Source organism: Macrobrachium rosenbergii, chromosome 23, assembly GCF_040412425.1.
Source record: "Macrobrachium rosenbergii isolate ZJJX-2024 chromosome 23, ASM4041242v1, whole genome shotgun sequence".
Classification (NCBI taxonomy): Eukaryota; Metazoa; Arthropoda; class Malacostraca; order Decapoda; family Palaemonidae; genus Macrobrachium; species Macrobrachium rosenbergii.
Window position 1 is genome coordinate 36,252,578 of NC_089763.1, and position 13,026 is coordinate 36,265,603.

Below are 13,026 nucleotides of genomic sequence, written 5' to 3' on the forward strand. Positions count from 1 at the left end.
AATATAAACGAAAGTATACAGTAATACAAGGAATGAAAGGGGCTGCAGACTTTTGTTAATGGGGACAAGTTGCACAGTTGAGAATCCTCAAATTTACAATTTCTCAACCATTGATTGTAATGGTCACGTGGTATATAATAACCAAGAAGCCACTACATTATTGTTATTCAGAAAATGAGCCCTATTCATATGGAACAAGCTCAAAGGGGCCACTGACTTGAAATTCAAGCTTCCAGAGAATATTATGGAGTTCAATTGAGAGAAGTAACAGAAGATAATGGGAAATATAGAAAGAAATCACTTAATAAAAACGAAAAAAATAAATGAACAAATATATTAAATAGCTTTTAGGCTTCCTTTGTTGTGCTAAGGCCCTGGTATTCCATATTGCTAAATGAGTGTAACGAAACTTCGTGAGAACTGATTCAAAAGCTGAAATACAGAGAAGTCCTTGTACAACAAATGTTCATTTTGATATGAATCAACTTTTCCACTGTACAAATTAAAAAATTCAGTATTTACAACAAGAATAGTTGAATATCATTTTGATCATATCACAAAAAAATCAATGGAAATTGTATAGACTTTGACAATACATAATTTCATATAAAGTTTTATACTTTATCCTTAAAAAAACGGAAAAAACTCCATATATCAAGACACTGTTGGTGTACTGGAAATTCTGTAAAAAGTTACGTAATCTATAATTTACAGATGAAATATAGTTACTCAGGCCATTTACGTTAACAAAGCCACAAGCACCTGAAATATTTCTTTGTTAAAACTGAACTATAAACCTCAATTGTTTTACTGCTTTCTTCCTGAGCTGCAACAACTCTCTTCAAGTCAGTTGTCACATCTGAGAACTATTTGAATGACTGGCTGATCTAGGGGTCTCTGTTGACACTTGTTTCAAGATTTCCCTCTGATAACTATCTTACATTTTACTGGGGCATTGAAATCTCTCTATACTCCATATGGCTACTTTATATAACTTCACAATGAGTCATTCACACCACTAAATCTCTCCTCCTTTACTTTCCATCATTTCCCTGGAGTCCCTCACCACTTAGCTATCCAACTTCTTTAGCAAACCTTTTTGGGAGTCGAACAGTAGAATGTGAATGTGATAAAATGGTTTCACAAAACAATTTTATGATAAAAGTTAAGAAATTACCAACAAATTAAACATCAATCCTATGTTAATCTTTTCTCCACAACAAAATCCTGGAAAATAATTTGACACATTTGGTGCTACTAGAATTTTGTCAAATTGTTTACAAGATGAGTTTAATCCTTCAATAAAGTGTACCTATCAAAGTAGCATGGAGCAGAATGAACCATTCTCATAAGTGATTTTGCCTTGTTCATATACAGTACAGTGGACCCCTGCCTATTCGCGGTTCTGGATTAGCGGTTTCACCCATTCGCGGATTGCTCTGTGGAACATATATACACATTATTCATGGAAAATTCGCCTATTCGCGGTATTTTTCATAGAGAAATGTTTACAAATGACTGTATTTTCATATTTTCTTGACTAAATGCATTTTTTGTGATAAAACTATTCAAATAGTCAGGTATAAGCAATTTTTGAAGGTTTTTTGGTGTTTTGAACTATCAAAAAAAGCAGTTATAAGCGTTTTTAGAGGGTTTTAAGTATTCGCGGATTTGAGCTATTCATGGGGATATCAGTACGCATCCCCGCGAATACCGGGGTCGACTATTTAAAAACTTATTAACTATACAAAGCTCCCATTACTACGGCTATTTCTGGAAATTCTGGACCATCCAACACCAGCAGCGTCTTGAAATATGCAGAGATGCCATGATGATAATGATCCTGATAAAATTACCATGCAGTACATTCCATATTTACTCTTCTTTGAAGATCACGTTTAATTAATTAGTTAAGCAATGCATTCTTTTTTCATGGCAGATTTTTTTACATAATAGTTAAAATCAAACCGACAAGAAATTCAAGTAAAAACGATTTACAATATTTTGAAACATACAGAGCTAACTACTGGTTGATATCAACCTGATAAGAAATTTCATTATAAAACCATGCAAAATATTTTGAAACTCAAAGGTATTCAGAAGCTGCTAGGTAATTGCTAAGTCAAAAAGAATATCATGTACAGTATTCTGAAACAAAGTGAGCTGCTTTAACTGATAAGAAATTCAAGGGAAAATACTATGTACACTATTTTTAAACAATGAGGTACCTGACCATTGATGGCAAACTGACGAGAATTCTAATAAAAAAACTATACAGTACTCTTCAAACATACTGAGCTACCTGACAGTTGAAATCTAAATGATGAGAATTTTAATAAACAAAACTATGCACAGTATTCTCCAACAAACTGAGCTACCTGACACCTGAAATCAAACTGATGAGACTTTTACTTGTAAACTACGAAATTTAAGTGGAAAAACAATGCATTCAGGATCACATTGAGCTACCTGACAGCTAATATAGAATTAGTATATTTAAAAACTGGATCTTTCCTAGATAGTGACCGCCCAGCAAAGCTCAAGGGTCGTTATCTGGGACTATTATTCCTTTGGGGTCATTATCTTTATGATATTTACAGTCTTTTGTTTATATTTTTAAGGTCATCCCCAACGGGCTTGTACTAAACACGCTGCAAAGGTGGATACATACCGGGATAAAACCCTTGGAGAGATCCTAAAAACCTACCAAACAATGATACTAAACTGTTAAAAAATCTAGGTAAAGACCATTCATCTTTGAATATGCTGTACTGAGCAGAATGATAACTGATAAACTGTCAAGAAATTTAAGCAAAATATATAAAAAAAAAAAACTATGCATGCTGACTTACACTGAGCTACCTATACTAGCTGATACCAAACTGAAGAATTCTGAAACATACTGAACTACCAAATTCCTGATACTGATATGTTAATCTACATTAAAGCACCCTGAACTACTTCATATGCTAGGAATTCACGATTTTTTACAACATTATGAAGTTGCAATAAGTAATACTTTACCCTTGCTAAATTGTGTGTTAACAGGAACTGTTGCGAATCCGATCAAAATTCTCACACTACTGAAAACTATGCCCTGTGCGAGTTTTAGTAATGAAATGTGAGGAAAATGGTGTATTCTCTGTATACCAAACTATGACTAACTGAAACATGATCGATTATTCAATGACTATTTCCAACATTAATGATTATTCCATGACTATTACCAACATTAATGATTATTCCATTATTACCAACATTAATGATTATTCCATGACTATTTCCAACATTAATATTATTCAATGACTATTTCCAACATTAATGATTATTCAGTAACTATTCCCACCATCCAGGATCATTAAATTAATTTCCATCATTAATGGTTATTCAATGACTATTTCCAACATTACTGATTATTCAATGGCTATTTCCAACACTAATGGTTATTCAGTCATTTTCCCTGCTACATCTCTTCCATTACCATACCAGCAGTTAACATCAGTGAACAACCATAATTTCTGACAAATTGATGGGCAAATTTGATCTTCTGAACGAAGTTGTTTCATGATGTATAAGCTCCTCCTCTTCTTCTTGCACAGCAGGTTGTTCTCCTGGAATTCCAAGCAACATATGAGGTGTCTGTTTAACTGGTCACATTCTGACCTGAGGGGACGAGAAACAAGTCAGTGGCAAGTTACAGAAGAGAGCTGTAGATAAGGGCGAGAGACAATTTAAGTCAGTCAAGGAAAACGGAAGTTTTTTTTTTTTTTTTTTGCTTATAAGGCATCAAAACAATGACAATAATTAGCTGTTGCCAGGCCTCCAGGATCTTATACCTAAGCCTTTATTACTAAGAGGGTCAGAGATGGGGCCTTGGCTGCTACTGAAATCTTCGTAATTTATGAAGATCATCATTCTACACTTCATCTCAGCTCCAACAATAGTAACTGTTGATGGAACATGAAAAAATCTGTCCACAATGTACACTTCACTAAAAACTGATAGGGACTTCAGTGCAAATCAATTATCATCAATTATAACCCAGCGTTTCACCACCTTCTCTTCTACAAAGAATAAAGACTGCTGTATATTGGCTGCTAATGTATTTCTTTTTACCGAAATATGACCATTGGCCAACTGCTGTCCAATATTGACGTGGAGAAGAAAAGAATTGTAAGGAAGATTGAGAAGACGCTATACAAAATTAATTGAAATGATGCAACCATCCTATTTAATAAGGCTTGTTTCAGAGAGGGTCTACTTCATTATTATTATTATTATTATTATTATTATTATTATTATTATTATTATTATTATCTATATCACATAGGTTAATGAACCAACCTCTCCAGCCACTAAAGACCTATGCTTTACAAGATTCTCGTTTTCTTTAGTGCTGCCAATCAGAGTTTGCTCTGCGTTCCTGATTCTCTGGTCTCTACCATCAAATGAACTGTCCAAGGAATAAAAAATAACAATAAAAAAATGGTACACCCTCTCACAATGCAATCTCCACAGAAACTATGATAATATTTCATATTAAATACGTCTACACTCACCATAATCAGGTCTGTTGTTGCTGAAGGTCAAGCTGTTGAAAGTTGCTGAATAGTTTGGTTTCTTCACACACTATCTCGATGGTTTCTTCACAATCCATCTAGTATGGAGGACACTATGGATGCCCCAAGCATCAACATCCTCTGGGCCTCCAATTCTTTGACTTTTGTGAAAATCTGTTCTTTCCGTGTTCACTATCATTTCACTTCCACAAATCTCCACTTATCTCCAGTCTGGCTTTTCACAGTTCTCGTCCAAGTAGGCCTGGGTCCTCCTGTTCTTTGACTTTTGTGAAAATTTGTTCTTTCCGTGTTCACTATCATTTCACTGCCACAAATCTCCACTTATCTCCAGTCTGGCTTTTCACAGTTCTCGTCCAGATAGTTCTGGGTCCTCCAATACGTTTGTGTTGGGTCATTTCCACTTCCCTAGAAAGATATTCAACTTTAGATTTTCTTCATTAAAGCACTCTCTATCTTTAAATCGACTTCTCCTGGGTACTGATATTTCTAGATCATTTCCACTAGGGCTCTGACAAGGCTCTTGTCTTTTCTAGAATTCTATACAACTCTCTTCATCACCAATATTATCACCTTGGGACATCTCATGTCATCATTTTGAGTTTCTTCCTTTTCGTGTCGTTTCATCTTGTAGCAATTTCCCACCAGAAAACTCAACGAGTGGGTAACCATCTTCCACCAGGTGCTGTAATGACCCTGCAAAGAAAATTAACTATGTAGAATGCTAAATTTACTTGAAAAAGTTATGGTATTTTAGACACTCCCCCTGAATACCCTGATCAAGATAGTTTACCTACACACATCCAGATCTTACGCAGTAAAGCTACACAATTGGTGAACGATTAAAACAGTGAATATTCCAAGTACAGATTAATGTTACGAGTGATATGCACAACAACAGACAATTAATGCAAGTTGATTCTACACAAGGGAAGCAGCCTGAAGGGTCATTTGTAAGAGCCAAGCTCAGCGCAAAAATTTCGGTAACGTCATGGCAGATGGGAAGATGATTAATCCATTGTTACAGCAGAAAGTTAAACTATTTTTGCGCATGTATCGACCTTTACTCACTAATAAACCCTAGAGCTGATGATAATGACTTTTTATTTTCTAAGGATATTACGCCAGATAACATGTTCATTATTATTATTATTATTTATTATTATTATTATTATTATTATTATTATTATTATTATTATTATTGTTTATAAGAAAAATTGAAAAGACCAAATATAAAATCAATTCCACTGATGCTGCCATTTCTTTTTATTATTATTATTATTATTATTATTATTATTATTATTATTATTATTATTATTATTATCAGCTCTCACAGGACTTTGTATTTAAACTTTTTTTTATATATATTTTGTTAATTACAAAACTCAGAAACTTACCAGTTTATAATCTCAGGTCTAATCCATCTCTCTACCACGACACTTCGTTGTTTGATGTGAAATAGTCGATACAAAGTGAAGACTGCTCGTTCTTTACAGATGATCCCACTGGCCTTTTGCCAGCACAGGCTCTTGTCCTCGGGCTGGACGCACGAGAGCAGGAGCCTGATTCGATACATCGTTATAAAGTCAATTCGATGCACAAAAAAAGGGCTGCGATACAAACGAGGTGTGCCGATGCAAAGGCAACAACTCCTACCTTAAAATACAGCAGAACTAGCAAGGGAGCCGTTTCAAAGGTAATTGCAATTACTACTACTACTACTATTATTACTAATTTGATTTCTTCTAAAATCCACGAGCTTTTTTCATTGAGACTTATATTCGCGTTACACTGGATCATTCGTCAAAAATTGTAATACGCAAACTTTTATGATTTCGAATGACTAAATGAAGTAGAGATAAGTTTTATATCTACAACTTGCCTAACTAGATCATTCGGCTATTCTAGGACTTATGCTTAACAACAGCTTAAATTCGCGCGTTGGTTACGGGAAACTTAATTTCCAAAAGTGAAGTAAACTAGCTTATTAACTCGGCGATTCTATCCGATTCCAAAATCGAAACATATGACACATATAAATGAGCTGTTTCTAAAAAAAAATGAATAATGGTCGTCTGGGATGTTTAATTCAAACTCGAATGGCAATCTGAAAGGTTCGTGAAAAAAAAAAATCGAACGTCGTAATTAAGCCTCCAGGAATAAGTTAATTTAAATTTGTTCTGAAAGCACAGGAAGAAGACGCCCCATGGAGCCAGTTATTTAACAAGATTTATCAGGTTTTATCGACATGACTTTGAAAGTTCCCCCGATGTATCGAAAACGCTTTATAAAGCTGTCATCGAATTGCTTTACTGATGTACTACCGAAGTGACTACATAGAATCGACGCCTCTGTAGGCCTTGAAGCGGTGTCGTCTGAAACGAAAATGGATCTACATTAATTACTTATTATAGTAAAGTCCTTCGACACAAATAATTCGAGATGATTCAGTCCTTAGTTGCAAAGACATGAAACTAATGATTTCTTAGGTTATGTAACTGAGGGGAGAAAATGAAAATGATTAATGGTAGTTTCCTATGTCTCGTTCAAGAATCGAGTTATCAGTTTTGTTTAAATACTAAATAATGTAATAATGAATTTAGGCCAAAGCCCAAGTAAGCGCAGGAACCTGTAATGAGGTTGATGAGGTCATTCAGCGCTGAAAGGGAAATTGCCAGTAAAAGGTTTAAAATGTCTAACAGGAGGAAAACCTCAAAGCAGTTGCACTATGAAACAGTGGTTAGGAACGGGTTGAGGAAAGTAAGATTGAAGAGAGAATTTGAGCGGAGGTACAGTAAAAGGAATGGAATGGGTTGCAGCTACGGGTAGAATGGACACTGTCCAGAACATCGAGTTAATGCCTACAGTGCATTGAGTGAGGTGCACTGACGGCGCTAGCCCCCCTTGCGGAGTCTATCTCATTGAAGGTATATAAAAAGACAGCTAGCTATGCGTGTGCGAAGGTATTTTGATAATTTCTTACGTGGATATTACACGAGGACGTTATTCGAAATACCATGAACCATTGTTGTCTATGAGGCTGGCCAAGACAGAAGTTTTTATATTGATGGGAACTGCAGTGGAACTATACTTAGAACGAACAAATAATGGTTACAATAAAAAAGTAATTTTGGCTGAAATAAAATGAATGTGTGTTTAAAAGGTCGGTACAATAAAATATTTTCCACACGGGGTTAATATATATATGTATGTATATATATATATATATATATATATATATATATATATATATATATATATATATATATATTATATATATATATATTTATATATATATATATATTTGTATATATATATATATATTTATATATATATATATATATTTGTATATATATATATATATTATATATATATATATATATATATATATATATATATATATATATATATATATATATATATATATATATATATATATATATATATATATACTATATATATATATATATATATATATATATATATATATATATATATATATATATATATATATATATATATATATATATATATATATATATATATATATATATATATATATATATATATATATATATATATATATATATATATATATATATATATATATATATATATATATATATATATATATATATATATATATATATATATATATATATATATATATATATATATATATATATATATATATATATATATATATATATATATATATATATATATATATATATATATATATATATATATATATATATATATATATATATATATATATATATATATATATATATATATATATATATATATATATATATATATAGATGCCTTTGACTACATCAAAATTAAACATTCCATCTTACACTGAAAAAGTCCTGAAAATAATCCTGAAATTCCACGGTTATCAAAAATACTGACCTACCTGCAAACGCCCACGAAAAATCCCAAGTTATTTAAAGTTGTCATAATAGTTACAACCTGTATAAATCACGGATGCAAATTCCTGAGATGTATGATAGTATTGCACCATCCCCGATTCTGTTGCCATGCCTCTAGGTTAGGTTAGGTTAAGGTAGATTGGTCCTTTAAAGTAATTTGGGTGTGAGAAACATAACGAGATTATTTCCAATAAAATTCTATGGTTAGTTTTTAAGATATGGCGTCCCGCTTTTTTCAGGGAAAGGTCTCGGTACTTGGTTACGTCTCGGGAAAATGTTTCCAGGATTTTTCCTTCTAATCCTCAACCAACGGAACAGCAGGGGGGAGTGGCTCAAATTCCATTTCCGAAAGGAAACTTGTAAGCGAGCGATTCATGACGATTTCAAAAAGCCTGCTTTCAATCCCTGACGAAAGATACCCAGCCGTATGAATGCAAAAATGCTAGTATATTATTATTATTATTATTCTTCAGAAGACGAACCCTGTTCATATGGAACAAGCCCACCAAAGGGGCCACTGACTTGAAATACAAGTTTCCAAACGATACGGCGTATCTTTGATGACAGTTACAGAAGGTAACAGGGAATACAGCAAGCAGATTTCAGTCATTGGAGGAAAAAAAATAGATAAAAATTTAAGCAAATCATCATATGCAAGGAGAATTGCTTAGGGTAGCAACGCATTGTATCTTCGCTCAAACTTTTGAGGTTTCGATTGCCTACCATCCTCTCAGGGATGTCTGCCAATCGACCATTTCTCTCACCTAGGTTTCAGTGGCACCTACCCACTGAAAAAAACTGCAAAAAAAAAAAAAAACTACCCAATCTGTAAATGTCCTTTCTTGATTTGCATAACACTTTTAGAATATATTCTCTTAATAACGGGAAAAGCTTGGCGGGAGGCATTTTCCCCGAGATGTGAACCGAGTACCGGGACCTTTGCCTGAGAAGACCGGGACGCCATATCTTAAAAACTAACCATAAAATTTTCTTGAAAATAACCTCATCATGTTTCCCACACCCAAATTACACTGACGTTTCATCTCTACCCTAACCTAACCTAGGGGCACGGTAAAAAAAACCGGGGCTGGTGCAATACTAACATACATCTCAGGAATTTGCCGGCGGGACGCCATGTTGAATACCAGCCCCTCTTGGGGGATTAACGTAAAAAAATAAACAAAAGACGGTAAATTTCTCTGATTATTTATGTAAATTTTTCAAGTTATCTCACCTGTCCTGCTTCATATACACCCATTTCATATTGTTCAGTAAATATTTCATTAATAAATATCTCCGCGCGGAGCTCTTTCTTAGAATTAAAACTCCGGGTTCTGCACGGCCCAATGTAGGGAAGGCCCTTCGAAATTCATCCTTGTTGGATGGGCGAGTTCAAAGGTTCACATCATGCCTCTCATCCCCTTCAAAGCTTTCCACACTTACGCTAAAAGTTTCACCATTGCCCCAGAACACGCCTGCATTCAGCAACTTCAAAATTTCCCTAAAAATCCGGAGATTTGAAAAGTAAACGAAGGCCATACAGCTTCGTCACGAACATCACAAACCACGTTGCTCGAAAACGCACGAAATTTGACATTTCACGACCACAAACGCCCCTCCGCAGACATTCTCAAGATTGTTAGAGGTTTATTAAAAACCTCCAACGTCTACAGAATCCGGATAATTCCCCCAAGAACTAAAAAAAGCACTGATTTAAAATGCCTTTCCTTACCGAGGTCCCGTCTTCTCTTCAAGATGGTTCCTTGTTCCCCGTTTACCAAGGCGAGCGTTCATTCTTCTTCTTGTTCAGATCTGAAGTACACCGGGTCTCTGCAGTTGGGTTACAAGCTCTGGCAACGATCTGCCTCGGCCAATCAGAGGCCTTCACGACGCCTGAACAATATTTCTATCACCACCTTTTATGAGTTTGTGAATATTCGAGCATTTAAGGAATTAAGTGAAAGGAATGAATTGATAAGTGGATGAATATAGATAGGGAAAATGAAATGACCGGGACAATGATAAGTCGAAGATGTGAGGAAGCGTAATCCCAAATGTATCCCACATATGCATACATACACACATAACGCATCAAAATATGGTTGGGCTATGACGCGTCCATACTCATGTGCATTTACAAATTCAGTATAATCATGCCCATGCATATAATCGTCTGTATACCACGAAATTCATTAAACTCAACATAGACCCTATACAGACCAGTTTACAGACCAGTTGAAGAAGAAATTGGCAAGACTAGCACAGGAGGCTAATGCACAGTGCCCCGAGAACATCTTCCCGAACACCGCAGGAGACTTTAGTCCTGGATATTGCTATGGCACAGCAAAGAAACATATAAAACAATAAACCACTCAGACCAATCATATCGCAGATCACATCCCATACCCTACAAAATAGCCAAGATCCTGAATGACATAATCACCCTGTACACAAAGATTAAATACACGCTAAGCTCAGCGACTGAATTCGTAGACAGCCAGAAAACTAAACAAGGAACCACCACCAAGTAAAAGAGAGAGAGAGAGAGAGAGAGAGAGAGAGAGAGAGAGAGAGAGAGAGAGAGAGAGAGAGAGAGAGAGAGGAATTTTCCAACTCTCGTCCGAGTCTCAGAGGACAAAGTGGAACTTAAAATTGGGTTCCAAGTGAATAGTGAGAAGTGGATTATTTCCATGGAAGACAAGACTGCGTTCCAGTTCCGTGACCCAATAAGAAGATTCTTGGCAATACTGACATTGTTCTTTGTCTCATCAGACGGAATTGCCTGGAGGAGTTTCTGTCTTGCCTTTAATGGATGAATTGCATTTTCCCGGCCGTGCAGTCTCTCTCTCTCTCTCTCTCTCTCTCTCTCTCTCTCTCTCTCTCTCTCTCTTACTTTTGTTGGTAGTCCTTGTTAGTATTCAGGAAGTTGAAATTCACGTAATCTTTAGATTTGTTGTAAAGTTTGCTCCTAATTTTTAGAGAAAAGTTACCTCTCTCTCTCTCATATTACTTGCAGGAAAGTCATGAGCACCGAACGAGACCAGAAAGGGAGGAAACGCCATTAAAACTACTGACGCAGTATCAGACCGTCGACGCATGCGCCGTCTCGAAGCTCGAAGACCTACATGGTTTTGGAAAAAAAAAAAAAAACTTACCTAAAGGCTGTTTATGAAACTGAATTTCTCCCAGCTGTCATGCGCAGAAGCGCAAGAAACTAATAAGTGACAAATACCATCGAGAGAGAGAGAGAGAGAGAGAGAGAGAGAGAGAGAGAGAGAGAGAGAGAGAGAGAGCGTACGACCACACCGCCACCCGAACTGACAGGCATTTCTGAAGCAATAGCGAATAACAGAAGGAACACATGTAATCGGGCGACGCTAAGAGAGAGAGAGAGAGAGAGAGAGAGAGAGAGAGAGAGAGAGAGAGAGAGAGAGAGAGACCTAAGCAACCAACTTGCACCAAACGCCTACGAGAGAGAGAGAGAGAGATGACGAATAACCAGCCCTTTAAATGAGCTAGCCATTACACCAGTGTGGGGCTGGGATTGGGGGAGGGGGTTACCAGCAGAAACCAACCCCCCCCTCCCCAAACACACAAACACAGTAACACGCCCAGATCAACAACACTCATGGAACTCCCATCGTCTCAGAATACAATCTTCACATTGAGACCACCAGAACTCGATCAAAACTTAAAACACGTGAAACTAAAACGGACATAAAAGATTTGGATAATTATGAAAAAACAGAACGATAGGAAATCGTCCAGAATCTTTGCATATCATTTCAGAACGAATAGGAGTTTTCCTACCATTATATTATCCGTTCAAGTTGACTGAAAGCGGATTATGGCAGTGTCTCCAAAGCTCTGTAATTTCTCGAAATGATTGACATTTTCATCTTTTATTTAATGGGATGGAGAACGAATATATTTGAGAATAATGATGCTTAATATATGAAAAGTTAATTTTTTCATTATTATTATTATTATTATTATTATTATTATTATTATTATTATTATTATTATTATTATTATTATTATTATTATTATTTGGAAGCTTGAATTTCAAGTCAATGACCGTTGTTGGCTTGTTTAATTTTTTCAATTATAGTAATTAAATTATTATTATTATTATTATTATTATTATTATTATTATTATTATTATTATTATTATTATTATTATTATAGCAACAAAATACAAAAATATTATTGCAAAGTGTAAAACCATCTTAGGTAATATCTGAATTCTTTGGAATACCTACTTATATCACAGAGAACACTACGTAAATATTGATACCTTATCACTTACACTTCTCCAGATTTTGACAGAGAGAGAGAGAGAGAGAGAGAGAGAGAGAGAGAGAGAGAGAGAGAGAGAGAGAGAGAGAGAGAGAGAAAGGCAATGGACAGAGTCGTCACATTTATTTGAGAAACGCGATGAAACAGTGTGGAAAGAATGAGGGAATTGTGAGAGTCAACAAATATGAAGGACGGTCGAGTGAGTGATAAAG

The 13,026-nt window shown here is 35.1% G+C and overlaps 1 long non-coding RNA gene across 1 annotated transcript; it reads right to left on the reverse strand.

Annotated features, from left to right (window-relative positions):
- Positions 1 to 3,375: 3,375 nt before the first annotated feature.
- On the reverse strand, positions 3,376 to 10,376 carry LOC136851501 (uncharacterized). Its single transcript, XR_010856896.1, has 4 exons — positions 10,248 to 10,376; positions 5,975 to 6,952; positions 4,560 to 5,273; positions 3,376 to 3,663 (listed from the first exon to the last, which is right to left on the reverse strand). It is a non-coding gene; the product is annotated as an uncharacterized lncRNA (long non-coding RNA).
- Between the last annotated feature and the right edge of the window lie 2,650 nt (positions 10,377 to 13,026).